The sequence below is a fragment of the Castor canadensis genome, chromosome 9 (genome assembly GCF_047511655.1).
Source record: "Castor canadensis chromosome 9, mCasCan1.hap1v2, whole genome shotgun sequence".
NCBI lineage: Eukaryota > Metazoa > Chordata > Mammalia > Rodentia > Castoridae > Castor > Castor canadensis.
The window spans coordinates 38,645,512-38,671,877 of record NC_133394.1 but is presented as its reverse complement, the minus strand read 5'-3'; the positions used below and the strand labels follow the sequence as shown (position 1 = coordinate 38,671,877).

General features: G+C 36.7%; 1 non-coding gene across 1 annotated transcript; it reads left to right on the top strand.

Moving 5' to 3' along the window:
- Positions 1 to 16,723: 16,723 nt before the first annotated feature.
- On the top strand, positions 16,724 to 16,886 carry LOC141411060 (U1 spliceosomal RNA). The gene has a single exon (XR_012435920.1). It is a non-coding gene; the product is annotated as a U1 spliceosomal RNA (small nuclear RNA).
- The last annotated feature ends 9,480 nt before the right edge of the window (positions 16,887 to 26,366 follow it).

Here is a 26,366-nt window from a genome sequence, read left to right as displayed (position 1 = left end):
AGATGGCAGATTAGAAGTGAGAAGCACTTTCAGCTTCTCAACAGCTCAGAATCTAAACAACAAGAAAACATCTTCTCAGTGACATGTGTGACTGAGGGAACACATTGAAGAATCAGAGACTTGGAGAGACCCAGAGACTCTGGCTATTGGAGAAGAGGGTGAGAAAGCGTGTATCAGCAGAGTCCATGGCAGCCCAGTGGCATAGCATAGGGAAGGAATAACACAAAGGGAAACAGGGAGAGAGAGATTGTGGGGAAAAGTTGGCACAGAAATTGATGCAGAACAGAAAGACAGTCTGAACTTAGATCTGGGAACTGCATAGCATGTTGGCACTTGAGAAGTGATTTGAATTTCTCAACATAAAAGCATGGTGTTGTAATGGGGAACCATCTTGAGAAAGTCATGCCAAAGCTTGTTTTGGGAAGCATAAGTCCCTATACTTGACTAAAGGCTTAGAAAACCAATTCAGTCAAATCATAGAAAATTTCTCAAAATAGTATAAAAGATACGGACATCCAGGTGCAGGAAGCATTTAGAACCCCAAAGAGACATTATCAGAAAAGAAACTTCCCATGCCATATTATAGTTAAAATACCAAGAGTACAGAAAAGAAAAAAAATATTAAAACCTGAAAGAGTGAAACATGACTCACTTATAAAGGCAAACCTACCAGAATAACAATTTTTCAGCAGAAACTTTAAGGACCAAGAGATGTACAAATGATGTATTTCAAGTCCTGAAAAAAAGCAACTGCCAATCTCAATTAAAATATCCAGCAAAGTTCAGAATCAAAGGAGAAATACTTTCCAAAATCATCATAAGCAAAAAGAATTCATGACCAGTAAGTTGGAATTGCAGAAGATACTTAAAGAAATTCTGCACACAGAAGAGAAGATAAATGCACTCATGAGAGCACAGGAAAGAATAAATCCCACTAAAAGAGTAGATAAATGAGAATTTGGAAAGAAAGATTAGAAAAACAACAAAATGACAGGAAATACTACATACCTTTCCAATTAAATGTAATTTAATTTTCCAATTAAAGGACAGAGTGGATGATTAAATTATAAAATAAATTCAAACTGTTTGCTGCCTGCACATAACACACATCCCCAGGGAAGACACACAGACTTAAATTGAATGGAAAAGGCTATTCCAAGAAAATGGAGTCTGAAAGCAAGAAGGAGTAGCTATACTCATATATGACAAAGCCAACTTCCAGCCAAAATAAGTCAGAGACAAAGAATATGACTACATATTGGTAGTGTATATTAAGCATATATAATGAATAAAAAAGGAAAAGATATAATGCCTGTAAATGTAAATGCACCAAACACTGGTGCACCCAATATCATAAAAAAAAATTTAAAAAGCACTACTTGACATAAAGGGACAGATGTGGCCCAATCTAATAAAAACAGGTGACTTTCAATATACTATTCTAACAAATAGGTCATTTTGACAAAAATATCAAAGTTCAGAGTTAAACTACACTTTAGGTAAAATGTACTTAACAGACATCTGTAGAATATAGATTAATTTCTAGACATATGACCTAATGAAGCTGAAGCAAGGGAATATAAAAAACCTAAACAGGGAGGAGGAGGCAAAATGGCAGACTGTTGACATTCCTATAGCCTAGCGGCAACCTACTACCCCTAAAAAACGAAGATCAGAGGACCCCAAATGGCATCCATGGGGTCCCATAATCAGCGAAAAGCAAAAACCCTCTCTGAATCTGCAAACAGAGCAACAACTAACCATGGGAAGAATGACCGACCTGCAGCTCAATACTCCTGATCCTCCACCTCTGACATAGTCACACTGCTCAAGGCTCCATTACTCCATGGTAAGTCCTGCTTCCCAGCACACACAGGAACTCAGAGCTCCATGCTCCCCCCAATACACAACCTGCTACCTTCACCCTGAAACTTCAGGGAAAGCAACTCCCCTGTGTAAACAAGTCCCACAGCTCTGCTGCTTGTTGGGTAACAGAAGGCACAAGGCAACAGTGCCACAGAACTGAGCTCCCAGAAGCCCATATGGGAGATTGGGCCCTGGAACTCCAGATGCATGCAGGCTTTATTCTTCTAAGCAGGCAGCAACACCATGGAACTGCTTCCAGAAGCCCATGTGGGAATTGGGCCCCAAAACTCCAGCTGCCTACTGGCTCCATCCTCCTGGTGTGCAACAGTCCCACAGAACTGTGCGTCCTGAGGCCTGTGTGGAAAATCATGCCATGGAACACCCGCTGCCTCCAGGCTCTGTTCTTCTAAGCTGACAGCCCCTCCAGGACACTAAGTTTCCAGAAGTGGTGTGAGAAATTGGGCCCCAAAACTTCCATTGCCTGCTGGCTCCAGAGTGGGCATCAGTCCCACAGAACTGGACTCCCTGAGACCCATGTGGAAAATCAGGCCCTGGAATGCGAGCTGCCTGCAAGCTCTGTTCTCTTAAGCTGGCAGTGGCTGCCATGGCTCCTGGAAGCCTATGCCTTAATGCAAGTAGACCTCAGGGTCACCACTGACTATTGGGCACCAGATGATTCAAGCTCACTGGCCTTGCTGCCTGATGAGTACCTTCAACTTGCTACACAGTGCTAGGAGCTTACCACCACACATCCAAGTGAACCCCAGGCTCCGGGCTTTGCTAATCTGCTGTCACCAGGAGGCTTCCCTCTCCACAGAGCATGGATGCTCAGAACACTCCACTGTCTCTGACAACAAGAAAGTCCTTGCTTCTCCATCAAAGAGCAAGATTGCCAGAGTCCCCACTGAAGGGAGGAAAGTTAAAATCTGCTACTCTGCAGGTAGCATCAGAAGCCCTGTTCCCCCAAGGCAGACAGAAGCCCAGTTGCTTCACCCTGCACCTCCCTACAGGAGATTCACATCTCTCCTGTCCAAGAGATCCTCCACGGAGTGCAAATTTATTACTCTGCTGGTGCTAAGAGGCCTACCCCCCCCACAGTGCACAGCAACCCAGTGCTCCCCACTGTGACTGCAGGAGAGCCTCTGCACCCCCCACCAAGAGTGGGAACTCTAGCCCCCACACTGAGGAGAGAAAAGAGGCATTGGCACCACAACAAGAACACTGCAAGGGATAAATTATCCAGCATACCCCTCTCTGAGGAATACTTCTGGAGCTCCAGGAGGAAGAAAAACTCAAAACACTAAATACAGAGGCAAAGGAAATTAAAACCATAACCAAAAACAATTCCAAATGCGTAAATCTCAATGCAGAATGAAACAGCAAAATAACCACTCTCCATCAAAAACCAATTCCACCACTAGGATTCAAACACCTAGTGTATCCTAATGTAGAGGAAGAGCTATCAAATAATGAATTCCAAAAAACAATAGTAGAAGTGATTAAAGACCTTAAAGAAAAAACACAAAAGTTAGTATTTGACCTCAAAGAGAATGTGAATAAAAATTAAATGAGTTAAAAAAATGCAAATATAAAGATGAGTGAAATTAAGCAGACTACCAGGATATGAAAGAGAAAATCAATAAAGATATGGAAGCTCTGAAAAATAATCAGAAATAGTCCAAATAAATATCACAATTGAAAGCTTGGTGGACAGAATGGAGCAAGCTAAAAGTAGAGTATCAGGAACTGAAGACAGAGTAGAGGAATTAGGCCAAATAGAAAAAGATCATGAAAAATTGCTAAGGAAATAGGAATGGAACATGCAAGTTGTCTGGGACACCATGAAAAGACCAAACCCATCAATCATGGGTGTAGAAAAAGTAGAGGACACATTATAATCAAAACATTCAGCACACAGAACAAAGAAAGAAATCTGAAAGCTGAAAAAGAGAAAAGACAGATCACATATAAAGGCAAACCCACTAGAATAACAGCAGATTTCTCAACTCAACTCTAAATGTATGAAGGTCATGGAAAGACATAATCCAGGCCTTAAAAGAAAACAACTGTCAACCCAGACTACTCTATCCAGCAAAACTATCCTTCCTAATTGAAGGAGAAACTTAAACCTTTCACAAGAAATAACTAAAGGAATTTGTGACCATAAGCCAGCACTACAGAAGATACTTAAGGGACTTTTACATACAGAAGAAGAAACCAGAGTGAGACAGGTAGACTCAAGAAAGAATAAACCCTTTTGAGCAAGCAGACCAGTAAACAAGGAATAGGTAAAACTAAACAAAGGGGAAACAAAAATGACTGGAAACAACACGCACTTTTCTGTACCAACACTGAATGAAATTGCCTCAATGCCCCAATCAAGAGACACAGAATAGCAAATTGGATTAAAAAACAAGACCCAACCATATTTCACATATAAGAGACTCATGTAACGGAAAAAAATAACCACTAGTTTAGAGTCAAAGGTTGGAAACTGTTTTCCAAGCAAATGGACCCCATAAACAAGCAGGAGTAGCTAAACTCATATCTGACAAAGTAGACTTCAAACTAAAACCACTCAGAAGAGACTACGAAGGTCACTTCGTATTAATGAAAGGAATAATTCATCAAGAGGAAATAATCCTTAACATATATGCACCAAACACACAGGCATCCATGTCCATTACTTATTATTTCTCTGCTCCCCAAATTATTCAACAGCTTACAATACATTAGGTTATATTTTTCAATGTTTCAATATTTTTCATTCTCTAACATTTTCTTTCCCTCTCCTGCCTCCTGTAGTTCCCTCAGATAGAACCACTGCTTCAATATATATGTTGTATATATTTATATACATATATATGCATATATGTATGTATACATAATCATATATGTATAAATGTATTTATGTGTACATTTATCTTGTAGGACTAGCTTCCACATATGAGGGAAAACATTTCCACCCTACTATACCCTTTCCTTATATCCATCTCACTCCCATTGGTACCAATCCCCCAGACAGGGTCTGTTTTACCTTCCTTCTCTCTTTTTTTTTTTGAAAAAACCTCACCCTGTCTATGTTTTCCTCTGGTGGCAGATTCCCAAGCAGAAGCTGTGGTTCAGACACCTGTAACTTCCCAGCCTGGTGCCTTTTAAATAACCAAATTTGGTGAGTTTGCAGCTTGCTGCTTGTCATCATTTATAATTAGGAACTGCTTTAACTCTAGTTCTCAGTCAGTGGGGGCTGGGTGTTTTCTTTTTTAAATTAGCCTTATTCAATGGCACTGTTGTGGAAGGATTGGGCAGGCTGCTGACCTATGAGCATTTTTGCTATTTTCCTGCCAGGATGCTTGGATTGTTCTGTCTGACCCTCTCCCTTACTATGTTTGCCTCTGGTGGTAGATTCCCATATGGACACTGTGGCTGGGAGATCCAGAACTCTCCCTGCTGTGATATTTCAAATCTCCTGAATCGCTCAGTCATTAAGCTCATGTGCCTACATGGAACTTCAAAGCTCTTTGCCAGCACAAGTTAGGTTTGTTTTGGAGGTTACCTCAGGCAATTAGGCAAGGTTGCCAGTTCCTTACCCTAGCTCCCTTTAACTTCTCAGCTCCCTGCAAGTTAAAGCCTCTCTGCCACCAGGTGTTTCAAGACTTCAGATTTAATCCAGAGGCCCTCTAGTATGGCATCTTGCCATAGCTCTCTGAGGTATGGGGAATGAAGGGTTGCCTTGTTCACTGATGGCCTGTCATGCAGGAAGAAATTACTGTCTTGTGATATTCCTGCACTAGGATTAGGATTTGTGGATGGTGTAGCTATTGTTCTAGAGCTAGTTCTACCTGTCTGTGATGGCAGTTGCCTGGCATACCTTGTGGTGGAGGCTTCAGCTTGGCCTGCCCCTAGAAGAAGCAGGGATGGGTGCTGCAATATGTTCTGTGTCATCGTCTTGATTTGCCATATTTTTCAGATATCCTGTCAGTCTTTTGTGTTTCTCCATGCTCTCTCTCTTTGGCTTTTCTGTATGTAGTCTCTTCTTTGTTATTCAAACTCTTGTTCATGAGGCCTGATGGAGAAAACTTCTACTCCTCTGTCATTTTGCCCCCACTCCCAATAATTTTTTGTGAATGTTTTATTAGGAATTAGGACACAGATGGAAAATGTCCCCTTGTGGTATACCCCTTTCCCCAGGGAATGTCAGTTTTAATACTCCTAAAATGGTTTTTGAAACTTTTTCTTTTCTATATTTTGGTATGTTACTCCTTGTATTCGGGGATCTGGAAACTTGGTCTCTTTACAGGGTCTGGGAATCACTTAGAAAGTGATAAACTGACATTCTTGATAAACATAGATGCAAAAGTCTCAGTAAACTACTTTCAAGCTGAATTCAATAACACATTAAAAAGATCATATAACATGATGCAGTTACTTTCATTATGGAAAGGCAAAGATGGTATAACATATACAGATTAATAAATATAATACAGCACATAAATAGAATCAATGAAAAAAAATACATGAATATCCAAATAGATGCAGAAAAAGCACTTGAAAAAAATTCAACATCCCTTTATGATAAAAGCCCGGAAGAAACTAGCTATAGAAGGACCATTTCTCAACACAATAAAGGCTATATAGAAAACAAATCCATAGTCAATATTATATCAAGTAGGGAAAAACTGAAATCATTTCCTCTAAAATTAGAAATGAGTCAAGAATGTCCACTTTCATTGCTCTTATTCAATGTAGAACTTTAGCAAAAAGGGAAGAGAATGAAACAAAAGGGATACAAACATGGAAGGTATACAAATACAGGAAGGAGTCAAACTATTCCCATTTGCAGATACTGTGATCTTACACTTAAAGGACCTTAAAGACTCCACAAAAAGAATTTTGGATCTGATAGACAAGTTCAGAAGGTAGTATGACACACAGTCAACATACAGAAATCAGTAGCTTTTTGATACATGAATAATGAGCCCACTGAGAAAGAAATCTGGAAAACAATCCCATTCACTGTAGTCTCCTCAAAATAAGATACCTAAAAATAAGCTCAAGCAAGGAGACAAAGGGTCTCTTCAATGAAAGTTATAAACATTGATGAAAGAAATTGAAGAAGACATTAGAAGATGGAAAAACCTTCATGTTCGTGGATTGGCAGAATTAATATTGTGAAACTGACAATATTACCAAAAGCAATGTACCGATGCATTGCAATTTTCATTAAAATTTCACTGACATTCTTCATAGAACTAGGAAAACAAATCCTAAAATTCATATGGAAGCACAAACAACCCCAAATAACCAATATGATCCTGAGCAAAAAGAGAGCAATGCTGAAAGTATTGTAATAAGTAATTTAAAATTATACTACACAGTCATAGTAACTAAAATGGCATGATGTAGGCATAAAAATATACACATCAAACCAGTGGATTAGAATAGAGGTCACAGAAATAAACCCATGCAGTGACATTCATTCAGTTCTCAACAAAGGTGCCAAGAACATATGTTGGAGAAAACCTCCTTAACAAGTGATACTGGGAAAACTGGACAGCTACATGTAGAAGGTTAAAACTAGATCACTATCACCTTGTACAAAAAAAGCAAGCTCCAGCTAGTTCAAAGACCTTAATGTAAGACTTGAAACTTTGAAACTACTACAGGGAAACATACTAGAAACACTTTAAGATACAGGTGTAGGCAATGAATTTCTGAATAGAAATCCAATAAATCAGGAAACAATAGCAAGATTTTACAAGTGGTATGATGTCAAATTAAAAATCTACATAAAAAAGGAAGCAATCACTAGAGTGGTAAATGGGAGAAAATCTTTGCCAGCTATTCATCCAAAAGAGGATTAATTTCCAAAACATATACATAGCACTCAAAAAATTTAAACAAGAGCAAATAATCTAATTGACAAACAGGCAAATGAAATTAACACTGTTGAAATGAAGAAGGACAGATGGCCAGTAAATACATGAAAAATGTTCAACATATGTAGCCATCAGGGAACTACAAGTCAAAATAACATCAAAATTCCATTTTACCCCAATCAAAATGACTATCATCAAGAAAACAAAAAGCAACAAAACAATACATATCACTGAGGATTTAAGGGGGTAAGGACCCTTATACACTGTTGGTAGAAATTTAGTTTAGCTCCACTATGGAAATCAGTAGGGATGTTCCTCAAAAAATGAAATAATAAGATCCATTTATACCATTTCTGTTTACATAACCCAAAGGATGAAATTCAGCATACAGTGGACATACCTGCAGACCCATGTTTATTATGACACTTCACGATAGTCAATTATGGAATCAAGCTATGCACCCATCAGTGGATTAATAAATTTCAAAAATGTGGTATATACACAGAGGAGTTTTATTCAGTTATAAAGAACAAAAATCATGTCATATGCAAGAAAATGAATGATCCTCATGTTAAATGAAATAAGCCAAAAAACAATTACTGAATATTTTCTCTCATGTGGAATGTAGAGAAAAAAAAGAAATGAAAGTACAAGGGAGGCTTTTAGGAACGAGGAAGAACATGGGCTGGGGTTGGGGAGAGGGGAATAAAAAAGGGGAATAGAAGGGATAAGTATGTTCAAAATATGTGCTAATGATAGATGAAACTCATAAGGAAACTGATTACTTTGCACACTTAATATATGCTAATAAAAATGCAATAAAATTTATCCAATGTTTGATTGGAAAAAATGTAAGCCATGTTTTTTTCTTCCAATTTGGAAAGACACCATATAGTGTTAACTTTAGACCTATGTGTAGATAAGATATATCTTTTTTTTTTTTTACTTTCCTCATTGTTGTGTGTAAGATATGAGTACCTTACGTGCAAGACTCCAACATGTAAAAAACACATAACTGCACTTGGAGTAGTTCTAACTCCTGAATCATGTGTCCCCTAGTTGAGAAAAAAATCAGCACTTCTGTGGATGCTGCTTTCTAATCAAGTTCATGTCTTCATAATTGTTTGAAATGCAGAGTTTACCTTCTGATCTGTGGATAAGTATGCTATGCAGACAGAATTAAAGGTGTGACCATTGCTGATATCATTTGATCTTCACTTTATCAAAGATTAGGTAGCCTGACAGGATGTGACTCAACTGTGTATTATTGTGATACATTATCACTGCCCAAGTCCATCTGCTACTCTGCTTGAAAGTCAATACTTGAGAATTGGTGGGAAGAAAATCAGCTTTATTCAAAAGTCAGAAGCTTGAAATATAGAAGGACCTATTGTCTCACAGACCCTTGTTAGAGAACTCAGGTATGTGAAAGGACTTTTAATAGGGAGGGAAGGAGATGCAGGGGGTAATGGGCAGGGACCACATGTCGGGCAAGGTCTCCATCACCCAGGGCATGTGTCTCCTTTTTTACTTCCTGGAGCATGACAATGGACTTTGGCTTTCTGAGGCTAATTCCTGTAATTCTTTAGACAAACAGTATTACTGTTCAGGAAGTTAAACATCTCAAAAAATTACATACTTTGTATTCATTGATGCTCAGAGAATGAGGTGTGATGTTACATATTCTGTTGTTATCTAAGGGTCACCAGATGTTCTAGGTTTTGTAAATCTAAGGAAAGATTAATTTTCTGTTAACATATTAATTGGTTAGGTGTGGTTTTTCTTTAAAATTTAGAGTGTTTGGTAAAGGCAGGGGAAGTAACTCTGAAAAGGACAAACCCCAAAGGTTCAGCTGCTGTTACATTATAAAGAAGTATGTACTTGACTTTTTCCCAGGTTCCTGGAATAAAAGCCTTTAAAGTGCTTGGGATTTCCTGTGTGACAGTGGTGAGAATAATGTCTTTTGTACATATAAGGCCCTTTCACCCATGCATGAGCTTATGTTGACTAGTGGCTCTTGGTGGACTTCTAGATAGCTTCAGAATGGGAGCTGGTTGCCAGAGGATCAATTGTTTTAGTCAGTTTTCCATTGCTGTGACAAAATATCTGAGCTAATTCAATTTAAAAAAGGGAAATGTTTATTTTGCCTCATGGATTCAGAGGTTTCAGTCTATGGCTGGTTGGCTCCATTGTTTTTGGTTCTAAGGTAAAGTAGAATATCATGGTGGGGAGCACATGGTGGAATAAATCTGGGGGCTAGGAAGCAGAGAGAGAAGACATAACCCCAGTGACCTATTTTTTCCAGCTAAATCCCACCTCTTAGTAGTCCACAAAGCTATGAGTTTATCAGTGGACTAATTCATTTGTGATGTTACCATCCTCAGGATCCATTTACCTCTCAACAGTACTACAAACTGGAGACCAAGCCTTAAACACATGAGTCTTTGGAGGCAGGCATTCAAGATCTAAATTACAACATCAAACCTTCAGTTCCACCTCTATTTAGAGATTGAATTTATCGTAAATTACCACTAATTTGGTCAAGCATACCTAGGTATATATAATGGAAACTCTAAAAAAACCCTAAATAATGAGGTACCAATTGCTTCCAGTTTGTGAACACATGGAGTTTCTGGGAGGATGACAGATCTGGAAAGGGTGTGCAAACTTTGTGCCCACTCTCACATACTTTGCCCTATGTACCTCTCCTATGTGGCTGCTCCTTAGTTGTATCCTCCACAATAAATTAACAATGGTAAGTTAACTGCCTTCCTGAGTTTTGTGAGCCATTCTAGAAAACTACGGAAGCCAAAGATGGGGTCATAGGTACTCTCAGTTGGTAGCTAATTGATCAGAATTATGGGAGAGCAAGGACTTGTGAGGCCCTCTGAAGTGGGGCAGTCTTGTGGGACCGAGCCCTCAACCTGTGGGGTCTGACACTGACTCTGGGTGGTTAGTGCCAGAATTGGAATAAGTCATTGGTGCTTTACCACTTGAGTCATGCCTTAGTTTTCTTTAGTTATTTTTTTGGATAGTGTTTTATGCTTTTTGCCCAGACAGGCCTTGCTCTGCAAAATGTCCTCTCTTTGCCATCTGCCTTGCTGGGATTATAGGCATGGACCAATGTGCCTGGATGCTTTTTCTTGTTATTATTATTATTATTTTTTTTTGCCTAGGCTGATCTTGAAATGTGATCATCTAATCTCTGCCTTCCAGATAGCTGTGATTACAGGTGTGAGCCACTGTTCTCCAAATATGAGTTAGATTAAGAAACTTATGCTTAGATTCAAGATATTTTGTTTGTATATTTTATATACTGAATTTATGTAATAACCACCATTTGTAAGTGTTGTGTACTAATCACTGGTTTTTAATCATTGATTCTGAATTAAGGGGGATTGTACCCACTTAACAAGTGAAAGTGCTTGTGATTGAAGTGGTTAAGTAAAGTAATAGTGTTGTTCTCAAGTGGTGGAGGTATGTATAAAAAGAAAGGTGCCAGGTACAGGTGGCTCACACCTGTAATCCTAGCTACTCAGGAGGCAGACTTCAGGAGGATCATGGTTTGAGTCAGCCCAGCCAAAAAGCTTGTGAGACCCCACCTTGAAAATTACCCGACACACAACAGGGCTGGTGAAGTTCCTCAGGAGGTAAAATGCCTGTCTAATAAGTGTGAGACCCTGAGTTCAAACTCTAGTACTGCTACAAAAAAAATAAAAAAGAAAAGTGAAGAGGAGGGTGCTATGGTATTAACATGTTCCTCAAAATTCACATGTTGATACACAAATCTATAAATGTAATACAGCACATTAATAGAAGCAAACACAAAAACCACTTGATCATCTCAATAGATGCAGAAAAAACCTTTGATTGGATCCAACACCACTTCATGATAAAAGCTCTAAGAAAACTATGAATAGAAAGAATGTACCTCAACATTGTAAAGGCTATATATGACAAAACTATAGCCAACATCATACTTAACAGTGAAAAACTGAAACCATTCCCTCTAAAATCAGGAATGAGACAAGGGTGCCCACTACTCCTACTCCTATTCAACGTAGTCTTGGAACTCCTAGCCAGAACAATAAGGCAAGAAGAAGAAATACAAAATTAACTTACAAAAATCATTAACTTTTCTAAACACCAACAACAAACAAATTGAGAAAGAATATATGGAAACAATTCCATTTACAATAGCCTCAAAAAAAATCAAACACCTAGGAGTAAACTTAACAAAGGATGTGAATGAGCTCTACAAGGAGAATTACATACTCCTAAAGAAAGAGATCGAAGAGGACTATAGGAGGTAAAAGATCTCCCGTGCTCATGGATTGGTAGAATCAACATAGTAAAAATGGCTACCAAAAGCAGTCTATATGTTTAATGCAATTCCCATCAAATCCCAATGAAATTCATCACAGAGATTGAAAAATCTACCCCAAAGTTTATTTGGAATCACAAAAGACTGAAAATAGCCAAGGCAATACTCAGCAAAAAGAGCAATGCTGGAGGTATCACAATACCCGACTTCAAACTATATTATAAGGCAATAGCAATAAAAACAGCATGGTACCGGAACAAAAGCAGACATGAAGACCAGTGGATATGAATACACACAGCTATGCCCACCTTATTTTTGACAAAGGTGCCAAAAACATATGATGGAGAAAAGACAGTCTCTGCAACAAATGTTGCTGGGAAAAGTGGTTATCTGTCTGCAGAAAACAGACTATATCCAAGTTTATCATCCTGTACTAGTATCAATTCAAAATGGATCAAGGACCTTAATATCAGACTCGAAACTCTGAAGTTAGTACAGGAACGAGCAGGGAATACTCTGGAAGTAGTAGATTTAGGCAAGGACGTCCTCAATAGAACCCCAGCAACTCAGCAAATAAGACAAATGGACAGATGGACAAATGGGACTGCATAAAATTAAAAAGCTTCTGCACAACAAAAGAAATGGTCTCTAAACTGAAGAGACCACCCACAGAGTGGGAGAAAATATTTGCCAGCTATACATCAGACAAAGGACTGATAACCAGAATATACAGGGAGCTCAAAAAACTAAACTCCCCTAAAAATCAGGAGGCAGAATTTCAGCTTGATCTTCATTCCCACCCATCCCATAAAGTGCCCACATATGTTTTCTGAAGGAGGATTTACCAATTAGAATTGTTTGAGAGTTGTGCATCTCAAACACTTCATCTCTGAAGTTGTTCAAATGGACAGGGCTCCAACTGTCAATGATATTACTGAAAAGATTAAAATTAGAGGTTTGAATGAATGAATTTAGATTCTATGAAAGTAAGATGTGGGTTGTGTTTTGAAGGAATAATAGTCAAGAGAAATGGTTTCTGTATTTCTGCCCCATAAAACCTTTACTGTGCTATTGTTTTCTAAATAATATAAAATTTCCCCAATGTATGTTCAATCTTTGTGAAGCAAAAGGATGAGGAGCTATCCAGGTTGAGATAACTAGTAGATGTTTATTGGAAAGATACAATTAAGTGGTAATGTACAAACTAGTCAGTCCAAATAATTAAACCTTCTTTTTATTTCCTGTATTTGTGTCTCCTACATCGTCTGAGCATTCATGCAAAAGAAGAGTTTCCATAGTGCATTATTCAAGAAACTGTATCAATATAGACTACTTTTAGTAAGAAGTTGGAAAGAAAATATAAGCCTTATATTATTTTGTAATGGGCTTTTAGTGCATATTCATCGTAACATGATATGAGATTTGAAGTTCTCTGAACTGTTTTTATGTCCCAAGGCATTTTATGAGAATGAGCCTTTTTATGGTCTCTTCTTAACAAAATCAGAAAAAAGGCCAGTGATGAAGTGCAAACAGAAGGCTGCTTGTATTCTTTCTACAAACTCACTTGACTTTACTTCATTGCTACCTTGGGATGGTAGCATCCTCTTAACACATTTGAGAGTGATTAAAGAACAAGACTGGTACAAAAGACATTCAAGTACTTCTGACAGTTTACAGTCACACATATCTGCATGATAGATAGCAAAAAGCCAACTTTATAAGAAAGTGACTATCTAAATTGTATTCTTTTTGTTATTTTTAGAGGAAGTGCTAACCAAGTATTTCTTTTGAAATTCTGAAGCATTTCCTTGGTTCAGTTTTATATATTCAATTTTATACTTCTAATTCAGTTTGAAAGAAATGTATATACTGAGAATAGCCAGTCTAAGAATAGTCAGAAGCTATCTTGAGGGCACTTGATTGAAAAGAACTTATCAAATTTGACCAAAAATTGGAAAGTAAGTGTTAAATTGGCCTCCCACTATACTGGGGGACAGAATGCTCTGGGAGATGCTAGATGGGGAAATAAAAAGATAGAAAGAATGGATGGATGGAACCTCTCCTTTTCTATTATGATTGAGTCTGATGGTTGAGGAGAGTTGGAGAGGGAGGAAGATATTGGGAGGCAACTATTGGTAGTCAGGAGTGATTCAGTGTATTGTTATATGCTATCCACCTTTCTAAAACCTGCGCCTTCTGATTTGTTAGTTGGGTGCCTACTACTAAGCAATGATACTGATTCTGAGTACTTGGATACATTTTCCTGTTCTGGTAACCAATGAATGAATATAGACAACACACAACAGACATATAGACATGTACTTAATAAGTTGTATCTTGGTACTGTGAATAAATAAGAGAACACAATAAAACAGAATGCCTCATGCTATGGAGAATAATCTAAGAGGAGATGAAATATATATGCACCAAAATTTCTTAGTGTCCAAATGTAGGACATGTGAATGATTTTACTAACTTGGTAATAAAATAATAGTTTTGATATTGAAATGTAATATTCAAAAGTATGCATATTGTGGAAAGTACAGAAGTAATTATAGATTTTCTTAGAAAAAAGAATTAATAAAATGTTATGTCAAATTCTATTACAATTTGCTGTATCTTCATATTTGACTTTTATAACAAGATGATAATTTTTTAAATGTTAGTAAAAATATCTGAAGGTTTTATCACACTAAGAGGGTAATATATTTCAATTATATATGCTTGCAGAGTGGCAAACTTTAATTATGAAAACAATTTAATTTTGCAAACTATGTCCTACATGGAAATAGTTAGACCCTTGAATATCAGTCTTAAAAACTCAAAACTTACAAGGTCACATTAAATATCATACTAAATATTTTCAGAATTATAACACCCAGAACTTTTTTTTTTTGGTGGTTTGGGGTTTGAACTCTGGTCTTTGTGGCATGATATGGCTTGAGCCACACTTCCAGTCACTCAGCATTATGACAAAAAACTGTTTGGGCAGCTCTATAAATTTTATGTGTGCACATGAATGCTCAGTTCTGTGATTCATATGAACATTATAAGTTCTGTGATTCATATGAACATTATAAGAATTCATGTGTTATCTGCCATCTTGTAGCAAAGGACAGGAAAGACAGTATTGTGGTCTCTGCAGACTATAATCTTTTATATTTATTATATCCCGCAAGTAGTATCCATTAACCATTATTGTGCTCCAAAAGATACTGCTTAGCTGAAGTATGCTCTTATTATTTTAGACTCATCTAGCTGTTTAAAACATTGTGATTTTCTAATAACTACATCATTTAAGCATGGGACCTTTCCCTATTTTGCACACAAAGAGATCCATAATTCTTATTGCTTTTACTGCTTTTATTTTGATAGTTAACATATTAGTAAATAGCAGGGAGTATTATATATGGTGTCTGTTGCATGATATCATTCTTAGAGATCTTTTGATATGAAATTTATCTAAATCATCTTCATTTGAATATGTACTTCTTTTTATTGAGTTTCATCTATGTATTCCTTAAACACACAAACACACACACTCACACCATAAAAATCCAAAGAAAATCCTCATACCAACATGCATAGGAAATCTAAATGCAGGCTTTCTTGTATTAATAACAGGATGTAAATCAAATAGGCAATCTTCCCCTCATGTGTTTTCGATGACTAAATAGAAATGATTAGGTAAGCTATTAATCATTGATGAATATATGAACAGTTCATAATATGTGCCCATATATATCAGCAGAACTGATTGATCCCAGGAGAGAATTTTTATTTTATTTAATGAAGAAAATTTTAATATAAATTATTGTCAATTGAAAAGCTATGTGCCAGGCACCAAACAAATGATGCATATGAATTCACTCATTTAATCATCAAAAATTTGAGAAAATAAAAGTACTACATCCTCATGGATATTACAGATGATAAAACTGACGTTTGGAAAGGGTATTACTTAGGTTAGATCAGAGAAAGAGAATCATTGAGTGATATGGAATCATGGATTTATTATAGGGTAAGGCCTTACACAATTAAGGGAGCTGGCTGAACCATCTAGATAAGGCTGCTGCTTCTGTAGCTGATGTTGAGTCTGCTGTCAGCAGAGGAGGCAATCAAACAGGAAAGATAGATATAAAGTAAGGATTCTCAAGGATAAACTTGGTCCCTAGAGGACACTGTGGACAGACTGGAATCAATATCTGTGATTTAATATCCAACCTCAGTATTATAAGTGGCAAGATCCCTTTAATGCATCACTGCAGGAGAAAAAAGCCTCTTTCACTATGTAGATGCACAAGCACCTAGCTCAGATTTGAGGTGTTGAGGTAGAAGCTTCAAAGTTCAGACCATAAAGATGGCTATTGTTGCCTTCAAATTCTGACTTCAAAATCTTGAGCAGATTTCTTTTTGACCAACCCTAATCTGGAACACACAACAAGAGGAATTCTTGGGAACATGCTTCTAGCTCAGCTAAATTGTTATACTACAGTTTCACCACAGAATGGTTAAACGGCATAACCGGGTTCACACTCTTAATCAGTAATAGGACCAGAATTCATACCCATTTCTGCCTAATACCAGATCTGGATGTAACAATAGTCCAAAGGGCCTTATTGCCTTTTATTTCATAGATTAAGAAAGTATATTCATACTTGTCTGGCAAGGGAGATACCATGACCATGAAGGTGGTTTTCCCAGGGCAAGGCTTATCCATTGCACTCCAGATGTGCTGACCCCTGAGATTTCCCAAATGTGGGAAACTCGACTGCATAATTGATGGTAGCAGGGGACTGCATTAGCGCTTTCCCCTTAAAAAAAAAGAAAGTATATTCAACATGCAATTCATTCCATAAGTATTTAAGACTTTTCTTAGAGTTAGACATTATGGATAACACAAAGAACAAACAGTCACTCTCCTTCCAAAAATAATTTTGACAGCAAAATTGGAAAGAGCTAGAAGATAAAAAAATTCAGAAAAGGAGAGAGTTAGTGGGGAAGATTCTCAGAAAAAGATAAGGTCAGAGAGAGGGCAAGGAAAGAGGATTCAGCTGTGAAAGGGCCCGCTTCATCCAGGTTGTGTTGAGTAAACAGAGGTGAACAACATGCCACTTTTCTTACCCTTTCTTCCCCTTTAGGTGGGTGACACACTTTAGAAAGGGAGAAGTTTTAATAATTAGTTCCAACTGGGACTCATCCCTTGGGTGTTGAACTATGTTCCTCTTTGGTGGTCTCACTGGAAATTCTGAGTTCTTTTAGTCATTCGATCTAAAGATGGAGCATGTCTTAGTCCATTTGGGCTATAATAGCAAAATACTACAAACTATGTAGCATATAAACAACAGAAACTTATTTCTTACAGAGCCAGAGGCTGAAAAATCCACGATCAAGGTTTGATGTCTGGTGAAAGTCCAATTCAGGTTTTATATACAATACCTTCTCCCTGTAGAGGTGGAAGGGTATACCTATCTTGCTGAGATCCCTTTAATTCACGTATTTTGTGGTGCTGGGATTGAACACATGCTAGGCAAGCGTCTCCTACTGAGCTATGTCCTTAGCCTTTGAGGTCCGTTTTATAAAGGTACTAATCCCGTTCATGAAATATATGCCCTCCTGACCTAATTACCTCACAAAGGCTTCTCTGCCCTGTGAACTTGTGGTTTAGGATTTAAACGTTGGAGTCTGGGGGGGCATTAATATTCAGATTATATTAGAATACACAAGCTTGTGATGCACACACCAGGGCAATTCTTAGGCAGGTCAGCACTTCATTCATCTTAGCATTTTCTGTGAAAATAATAAACCATGATCTCTAGGGTAAATTCTTCCTAAAGCGTTACAACTGTGTGGGAGTCTCAGCATCCACATAATTATTCAGCAGAGATACCAAATGAATGTTTAATAAATGTGGCACTTATTCAGTTCACATATTTGCATTAGAAGTGGGACTATCTTTAAAAATTATGACCAAAATATAGTTTGACTTCCTTTAAGTAATTTCTATCCTTTTTACACACATACTAACAATTAAATATTTTGGAATTTAATTTCCAGTGCTCTGGGATATGTGACAAATGCCCAATGTAGCTCAAAGCAGAAAATTTCTCTGTATTATTATTGTTACTTATTGTAGAAATATGCTTCATTAAACAGTCCCTGTCTCGTTATTGAAACAACTCAATATGATTTTGCATGACTAATGGTTTTCATCAGCATTCACCACTTAATTGCTTTCTACCTAAGGAATGCGGTTAGTATTCTAAGTATTTTCTATGCTAAGATGGGAAATCTTGTTACCAAAAAGGTATATGGTAGGTAAGTTTTAGGAAGAAACTAATTTAAATCAATAAAATGATCTCTGTGGAGAGTTATGTGACAAATACAGTAATGTAATCCTTATCCTTTTACTCAGCAGCTTATATATCTGCTATTTTTTTCTGCTATTCATCAGTCAGAAGGAAATGACACTTTGGTTTTGGCTTACAGTGATGGGAGTGGATGTTTCTGTGCAGGGAAGTACAGCGAGCTAATGGTCAGGAGGTAGAGTCTAGCTGAGCTGTGTGATCGATGGCCCTCAGTTGTTTTATCAATAAAACAAATGGGAACTGATATTTGTTTTTTTCAAGTTCTGATATTTTATAGTTATCACAATATTCACTTCTACTACAAAGCATCTCTTTTTCATGTAAGAAAAAGAATAAAGACACACATAGAATCTGCTTACCAAAAAGCATTAGGAGGAAGTCTACTCTAATAGCAACCTGTCAGGAAGGGAAAACTTTAGTTTCCTTTTTAGTTCTGTCAATAACTAGCTTTGTTACCTTGGGAGAGAGACTTACTAGTCCATAAAATTATTTGTAGTTCTAAGATAGAATGAAGGGATATAACTCTACGGGAAGTAAATTTTGGATAAATGAATACTAGGTGCTGTAGGCTTTAAAAAATAAATAAAAATAAAATTTGGACAAATGGAGATGTAGGGACACTTGAGTTTGATGAATTTATTTTCTTATCTTTTGAATCACAAGGTGGTTGTTAAATGTGTTTCATGGCTTTTTGGATTATCTTCAAGAAGACTTTGTTGAAACTTGAAGCAGTAGAGGGTCATTATTCCTCTCCATAAATCCTCTGTGAGTTTGGAACTAGTTGACAAATTGGCAGAATCAGTAAGATCAGGATCAAAGGGTTAGCTATTAAGACTAGATTTGAGTATGTAGTTTACATGCTTCCCCAGTAGTAGAAAATTTGTTTCTATCTGATTGGTTTCCCCTAAGCATGTACTTTAAGATGGTCCAAACAATAATGTAAAAAAGCCAGACTCAGAACTACTGTCTCACCTCTGCTGACTACTGTCAGCAGTTGAGATAGAGGGAGAAGGTAGTGCAAGACAAAATTTTTGACCTTCATCCAAGTGTACTCACCACAAAAAGTTTAGAATCTGGAGAATAAGGGAGACAGTTGGCACAAATAAGTGAGGTTTGAGATCTAGAAGGGTTGTGGGTTAGACTCCTAAGCTCCCTAAAGGGTTTCGTTGGTTAGGCGTGATGGTGATGCCTGTAATCCTAGCGATGTGGGAGGCATATGCTGGAGGACTGTGGTCGAGGTCTGCAGGGGCAAAATATCTGAAAAAATAACTAAAGCAAAAAAAGCTAGTGCATGGCATAAGTGATAGAGTGCTTGCCTAGCAAGTGCTGAGTTCAACATCAGTGCCACCAAAAATAAAAGAAAAAAAATAGTTGTGTTAGTACATGGTTCCTTGGAGGTTCCAATATTATTTTTCACCCTTGTGAATTGATCTTTGTTGTCCTAATGGAAGCTCTTTATTCTCTGCAGATCTGAAACAATGAGAATTGGAACAGACACACTTACACAGTTCCTTCCTTTAATTTGTCTAATCATCTATGTCTCTTCTTTTTTGGAAAACATGGAGTATACACATAGAAGCTAGAAGTGTTAGGCCAGAAACTCTTTCTTGGAGACATGACACTAGGGCATTGGCAGTATTTCTGTAATAGGTTTCTACTTATTTTATTAGTGTTTATTAATTCTACAAAGTGAGTTTCTTTGTGATACTTCCACATATGCATATTATGTATTTTGATCTTGTTCACCCCCGTATTACTTTTTCTTATCCTCTTCCCACCCCCCACAGCTTCCATGAATGAAATAAAACATGTGATTCTTGTCTGTGTGGGATTGGCTTCACTTAACATGATTTTCAATTCCATCCATTTTTAGCAAATGACATAATATCATTCTTCTTAATGGCTACATAAAACTCAATTGTGCAAATATGCCACATTTTCTTTATTCACTTATCCATTGATGGGCACCTAGGCTGGTTCTATAGTTTGGCATCTGTGACTAGTGCCTTAATAAGCATGGGTATAAAGGTATCTCTGTAGTAAGTTTATTTTGATTCTTTTTGGTTTATACTCAGAAGTTCTATGATTAGATCATATGGAAGTTCTAGTTATAATTTTTTGAGGAATCTCTATAACGACTGGACTGATTTACATTTCTACCAACAGTGGATGAGTTCCTCCCTGCCCCATACAAACACATCTCTGCATTTGTTATTTGTTTTTCTTGATGATAGCTTTCCTGACTGGAAAGTGAAATGGAATCTTAACATGGTTTTGATTTGCATTTCCCTGATGGCTAAGGATGTTGAATATTTTTGCATGTATTTATCGTACATTTGTACTTCATTGAAAGTGTCTGTTGACTTTTATTTCCCATTTATTGATTGGATAATTTGCTTTTTTATTGTTTAATTGTTTGAGTTTTTTCTATATTCTAGATATAGTCATCTCTTGTTAGTAAATATCTGGGAAATATTCTCTCCCATTTTGTAGGCTGTTTTTTTTTATGCTGATTTTTTTGTTTTTGCTGTATAGAGCTTTTTAATTTAATACAATCCTATTTATTAATTATCAGTCTACTTCCCAAGTAATTGAAGTCCTAGTCAGAAAGTCATTAACTATGCTTATATTTTGAAGTTTTCCCCCATCTTTTCGCTATAGTTTCAAGTTTCAGGTCTTATATTGATCTGTGATCCATTTTTTAAATTGATTTTTGTGCAGGGTGAGACATAGCGATCTCCTTTCAGTCTTCTACATGTGGCTATTCAGTTTTCCCAGCATCATTTGTTAAAGAGGCTATCTTTTCTCCAATGCATATTTTTGGTTCCTTTATTGAAAATTAGAAGGTTGTTCCTGGGCTTGTATTTAGGTATTCCCTCAACAGATTTTCTTGTATTTCTAATTGGGGTGGGAAATATTTATTTGAAATAGCCATTTTCTTTGTTAAATAAAAGTTGAATATACACAAGACAAAACTAATGTCTATAAACAATTGCACATCAAGTAATCAGAAAACTTGTAAGAATGCAAACATTCGCATTCTTGTCTAAGAATTCCATATAAGCATCCTGGCTTTCTTCCAAAGGATCCTTGGAAGAATGAGTTAATGTTAGGTTTACTTATGGAGGTCAAAAGATTGCTTAGAGGCCTTGAGACTATAATGAGATTTGTTTCTCTGGGGGAGAAAATTCCTAAAATATTACTAATCACCTTTGACCTGTTTGTTCTTCACCAAGACTTGACATTATACTACCTGGATGTATATCAGATCATGCTAGATTATCTTACTTAGGTTTAACAGAAATACTGGGAGCTTTGGGTAGTGGTGAAAGTGCTCATGTTTTCAAGTACAGATAACTTTAATGTGGTGTAGCTTAGAGAAAAAGAACAGCTCTTATCCTCTCAAATTTTGCCTGCCTCTGTGAATATATGTCAGGGACAAGCTCTCTGACTTCTTCTTCTCTATATGTATCTGGAACAATGAGACCAGATTTGTGTCAGAGTATGGCAAGAATACTGAGAGATATTTGTGGATAAACCAGAAAGTCAATGAAGTAAAAAGAAGTATCTAGAAATCTAAAGCTTAAAAATGAGAATCCTGGGTAAAGCTAAAAAAATGAAAGTAGCATATGTGATAGTAAAGCAGAGAAGACTGTCAATTCAAGAAGAAAATCTATGACTTTAGTTTTTTGATAATACACAAGTGGTCTAGTAGTTCATCAATTAAATGCAAAGAAAAACTGTAAAGCCAGGTGCTGCAAAGGCAGGGGCTGGGGTGGGGAAACAAGGAAGAAGTTAAAGCCCTGCTTTTATTGCAGTCTGGAGCTGGCTTGCCTGGTTTGGAATCTTGGCTCATTATGTTATCTTGGGAATATTGTTTAAACTTGTTGTGCCTCAGTTTCATCATTTCTAAAATGAGGTTAAAATACCACCTACTATTCTGAGAATGTACCAAGGAAGTTGACTGTGGGGTGCTAAAGTCATTGCAGACATAGGAGGAAACAAGAACAAGGTTTAGAAAGCTTATTATACTTACAAGAACTAGAGAGGGAGTCACTATGTGCCACACAGGGCCACAGGGGAAGACAGGATCTAGAAGAAAGTGTAGGTCAGAGCTTTCTCTGGGAAAGGGAAAGCAGAGTGAGCAGTTTAGGATTAGCCAGTTTTACAAATTTCAGAAAGCTTTGAGCTTCAGGGTGATCACTAGTTATCTCATAACTAGTATAATTTAGGGGAGGGGAAATGTTGGTTTGGCATATGAAAGTTAGATAGGGAGTGTGGGCTATAGATATAGAAATGGTTTGTTTGTGTTTGAGAACTATGTTCCCAGACAAGGAAGTAGCTTTGCATGTCTCCCCCTTTCCCTTTCTCCCCTCCCCCCCCCCGCCTCAGAGATAGCTGACTCTATTATAAGCTATTGAATAATATGGGAACAAAGTGAAAGAGAAAGTAATGGGAGGATTAATCTGGTTAGAGTCCCATATTTACATGTCTGAAATTCCAAGGTGCAACCTCATTGGATTATCAATACACAGGAAGGTAAAACAGTTCCTTTCTGGGGATGGGTACCAGTGGGAGGGCATAAGAAAGGGTGAATGAAAGTGAATATGGTGGATGTATTTTATATTCATATATGAAAATAAAATAATGAAACCTGTTGAAATTGTTCCAAGAAGGAGGGAGGGGAATAAGAGAGAACTGAGATATATTGTAAGCACATATGTAGATATCACAATGAATCCCCCTGTACAACTATTATATGCCAATAATAAAAAAAATTAAAAGAAATGTCTGGCTCTAGGATGGATAAGATCTGGAATGCCAGACCATCAAGAATACAGAATATATAATTTAGTTGGCTCTGTGACAAATATAGAATCTAAGAAAATACAGAACATTTATCTTATTGTGAGGCTTAATGATCTGATACTTACATAGTCCAATGACCCAAACTGCTGAGATATCCACACTCTAACTTCAAGGGAACTAAGACATAGAGCAGAGCACACAGGAAACCTGGTGAACATGGCTGTATCTGCCAGGTAGGCAGGGCTGGAAAAATGCAGCCTTCTAGAGCATATAAGAGAGTTTGGAAAGCCATTGAAGAGTTTAAAAATGACCCACAGTGACAAGCATGTTGTGACTGAACAAAATAATTAAGCTGAAATAATTTATATATCCACCTGATTTTCAAAAAACTAATTAATTTTATAAAATCTGCTTGTAAGGGAAAAGAGCATCAAGTGGACTAAAAATTCCTTACAAAATTTAAATATTTTAACAGGTTTAGTTGTCATTGTGTTGATATTCAGGATGAAAAATAGAGCATAAAAGGAGATACACTCATGTGATATTTTATTTTACATAAAGGTAGATATTAGTAGTTACTTTGGTTGACACATTTCAGAGACAACCACATTGTCTGCACTGAGTGTGATACACGCCTTTAGGAAGTCATAGGTGTGACTCTGAAGAAGAAGTTGCCATCATCGCTGCCAGGGATGCTAGGGAGAGATTTATGCCTGTGAACCCAAATTCAATGGGATTGTTGATGTACAATTCCTGAGTTTGGGATCTGCTTTGCTAATTTCTACTTGTGTGACTTTGAGCCATTCCCTTATGCCAAATGGGAACAACATTATTTGACAGTCTGGTTGTGGGATTTCAGTGAGAAAATGTTTCTGAAAGTATTTCAGGTGGGATCTCATTTTCACTATCTTAACTCCCGTTTTCGGTCATAATAGTTATACCATGAATAGCCTCTGATTTCTTATAAAGTGCACTAGCAGCTAGGTTCTTTACTGCTGGCAGAAATTTGGGTTCTTTTGTTGTCTATGTAAATGCATACAAGTTTAGGCTTTGCAGTCTCTCTGAGTTTGCGCCTGTAAGCCTTAATTTTCTCATCATTAAAAGAATAATAATACCTTCAACTTATTGGGTTATCATGACAATTCAGTGAAGTTATATAAGCAGGATTCTTAGCTTTGTACATGACACAAAATAATCACTCAATAAAGGGTTGCTATCATTAGTCTCATTTTATGTACACATGAAGGACTTTGATCTTTAGGATTCGGATATCAATTAATCTATGTTCCATTATCAGTCAATAAGACAGAGGTGGAAAAAGGAAGTAATGTTATTATTAGTCAAAAGAGCCACTATACAAAGACAAACAAATAGTCTATATTTCATCAAAGCTCTACTGCAGCTCAGCATGCTTCTTTGAAACACTAATAAAACACCTGTTGGCTCTCTCACTCTGAAAAAATGTGCCAAATTTATTCTATTTCTTCATTAACAATGAACTTATACTGCTAAATTGTCAACTTCAGGATGAAGACACTATCATTTAACTTAGATGGAAATTATTAAATATATTTTGATGTCTATTCAGTCAAATAAATAACAAGCAACTTTATTTACTGGGCACTAGAGTAAGTGTATCTCTTAGAAGGTACAGCTGTCACTTGAGATTTGCCATAACAAAATGTCTTCAAAATGATTAGATTAGCTGGTATATAGTCAGAGCTCAAAGACGTTAGTTCCTCCTCTGTGGAACTCAGGGAAGGAGGGAAAGGAAAAGAAAATGATAGAGCATCAACAATATCATAAAACATAACATCTGTGAAGGTAGAAGATATAACAAAATATTGAAAGCTGTTGAAAAATGAGGAGTGGGAGGGAAGGGGTAAGGGAGAGTAATGGAAATGGTTGAATGGATCAAAATAAAGTATACTCACAGCAGGAATACATCAAGAAACCCCTTTGAACATTGACTTAGAAATTAATAATGAAAGACAGGACTGTAAGATTGGTACAGTATGTGCATGTGTGGGTACTTGTGGGAGGAGATAAGGTGAATTGAGATTAGGATGATGGAATATGGTTGATGGATTTCAAATATCTATACAAAATAGAACAATGAAACCTCTTGCAATTGCTTGAAGTAGGATGGGAGAGGGTTGAGAAGGAGAGATGGTGGGGCCTATTGAACTAATGTGTATTATAATCCTATTTGGAATTATCACAATGAATCTCCCTTGTACAATGAATATATCCTAATAAAAAATTTAAAGAAAATATCAGTTCCTTCTTACTGCTTGCAAAAAAGTTTTAAGTATCATGGGATGATAAGATATATTGAAAATAAAATTTAGTGGGTTAAAAAGCCTATCATTTGATTAGTAACTATAGGGAATGCAAGAAAAATTCCATTGGTGTATCCTCAAGAAACCCTTTTAGGGTAAGGTGGGATTCTGTTTTTATGAATCACAGAAATTGTGAGATAATGCCTGGTAATTAGCATAAACTTGAAGCTAAATAGCTGGAAAAAACATGTTCCAGGACATTGCAGATCAAATCATATTTCTATAAAAAGAATCTGCTGGATGTTCTACTGACATTAAACGATAGTTTAATGGATTTCGATTATTATCTAAACACAAATCACATAGCCAAGTTTATGTGCGTTGTTAATCATATGCTGTGAACTGGTAAGAGAAAATGTAACAGAAGTATCAGATGAAATGTTTTTCTTTTACATGATTTGTGAATTGCAGTATTTGATTTTTGAGGCTCACTAAAAAGGAGTGGCTGCTTGGAGCAACTCCTCTAAGGGAAGTACATGCTTTAATTAAGAAACAAAATGGTGCTGCAGAAGAAGAGGTCTGAAAACAGTGAGTGATTTATAAAGCTAACAAATCCCTTGCTTTTGCTAGTATTTAATTCTAGAAAAAAAATACCCAAATCCAAAGAATGCTTTTGTATATTGTTGTGTTGGTATGTGTGTATTTTAAACAAGCATTTACTGCTTAACTTTTAAATTATGCTAATGACTCAGTTGTTTTCTAAACTATATCAATAGATATTTGAAAATATGGGAAAAAATGAATTATCTGACAAACACAAAAATTTAAGAAAATAAAG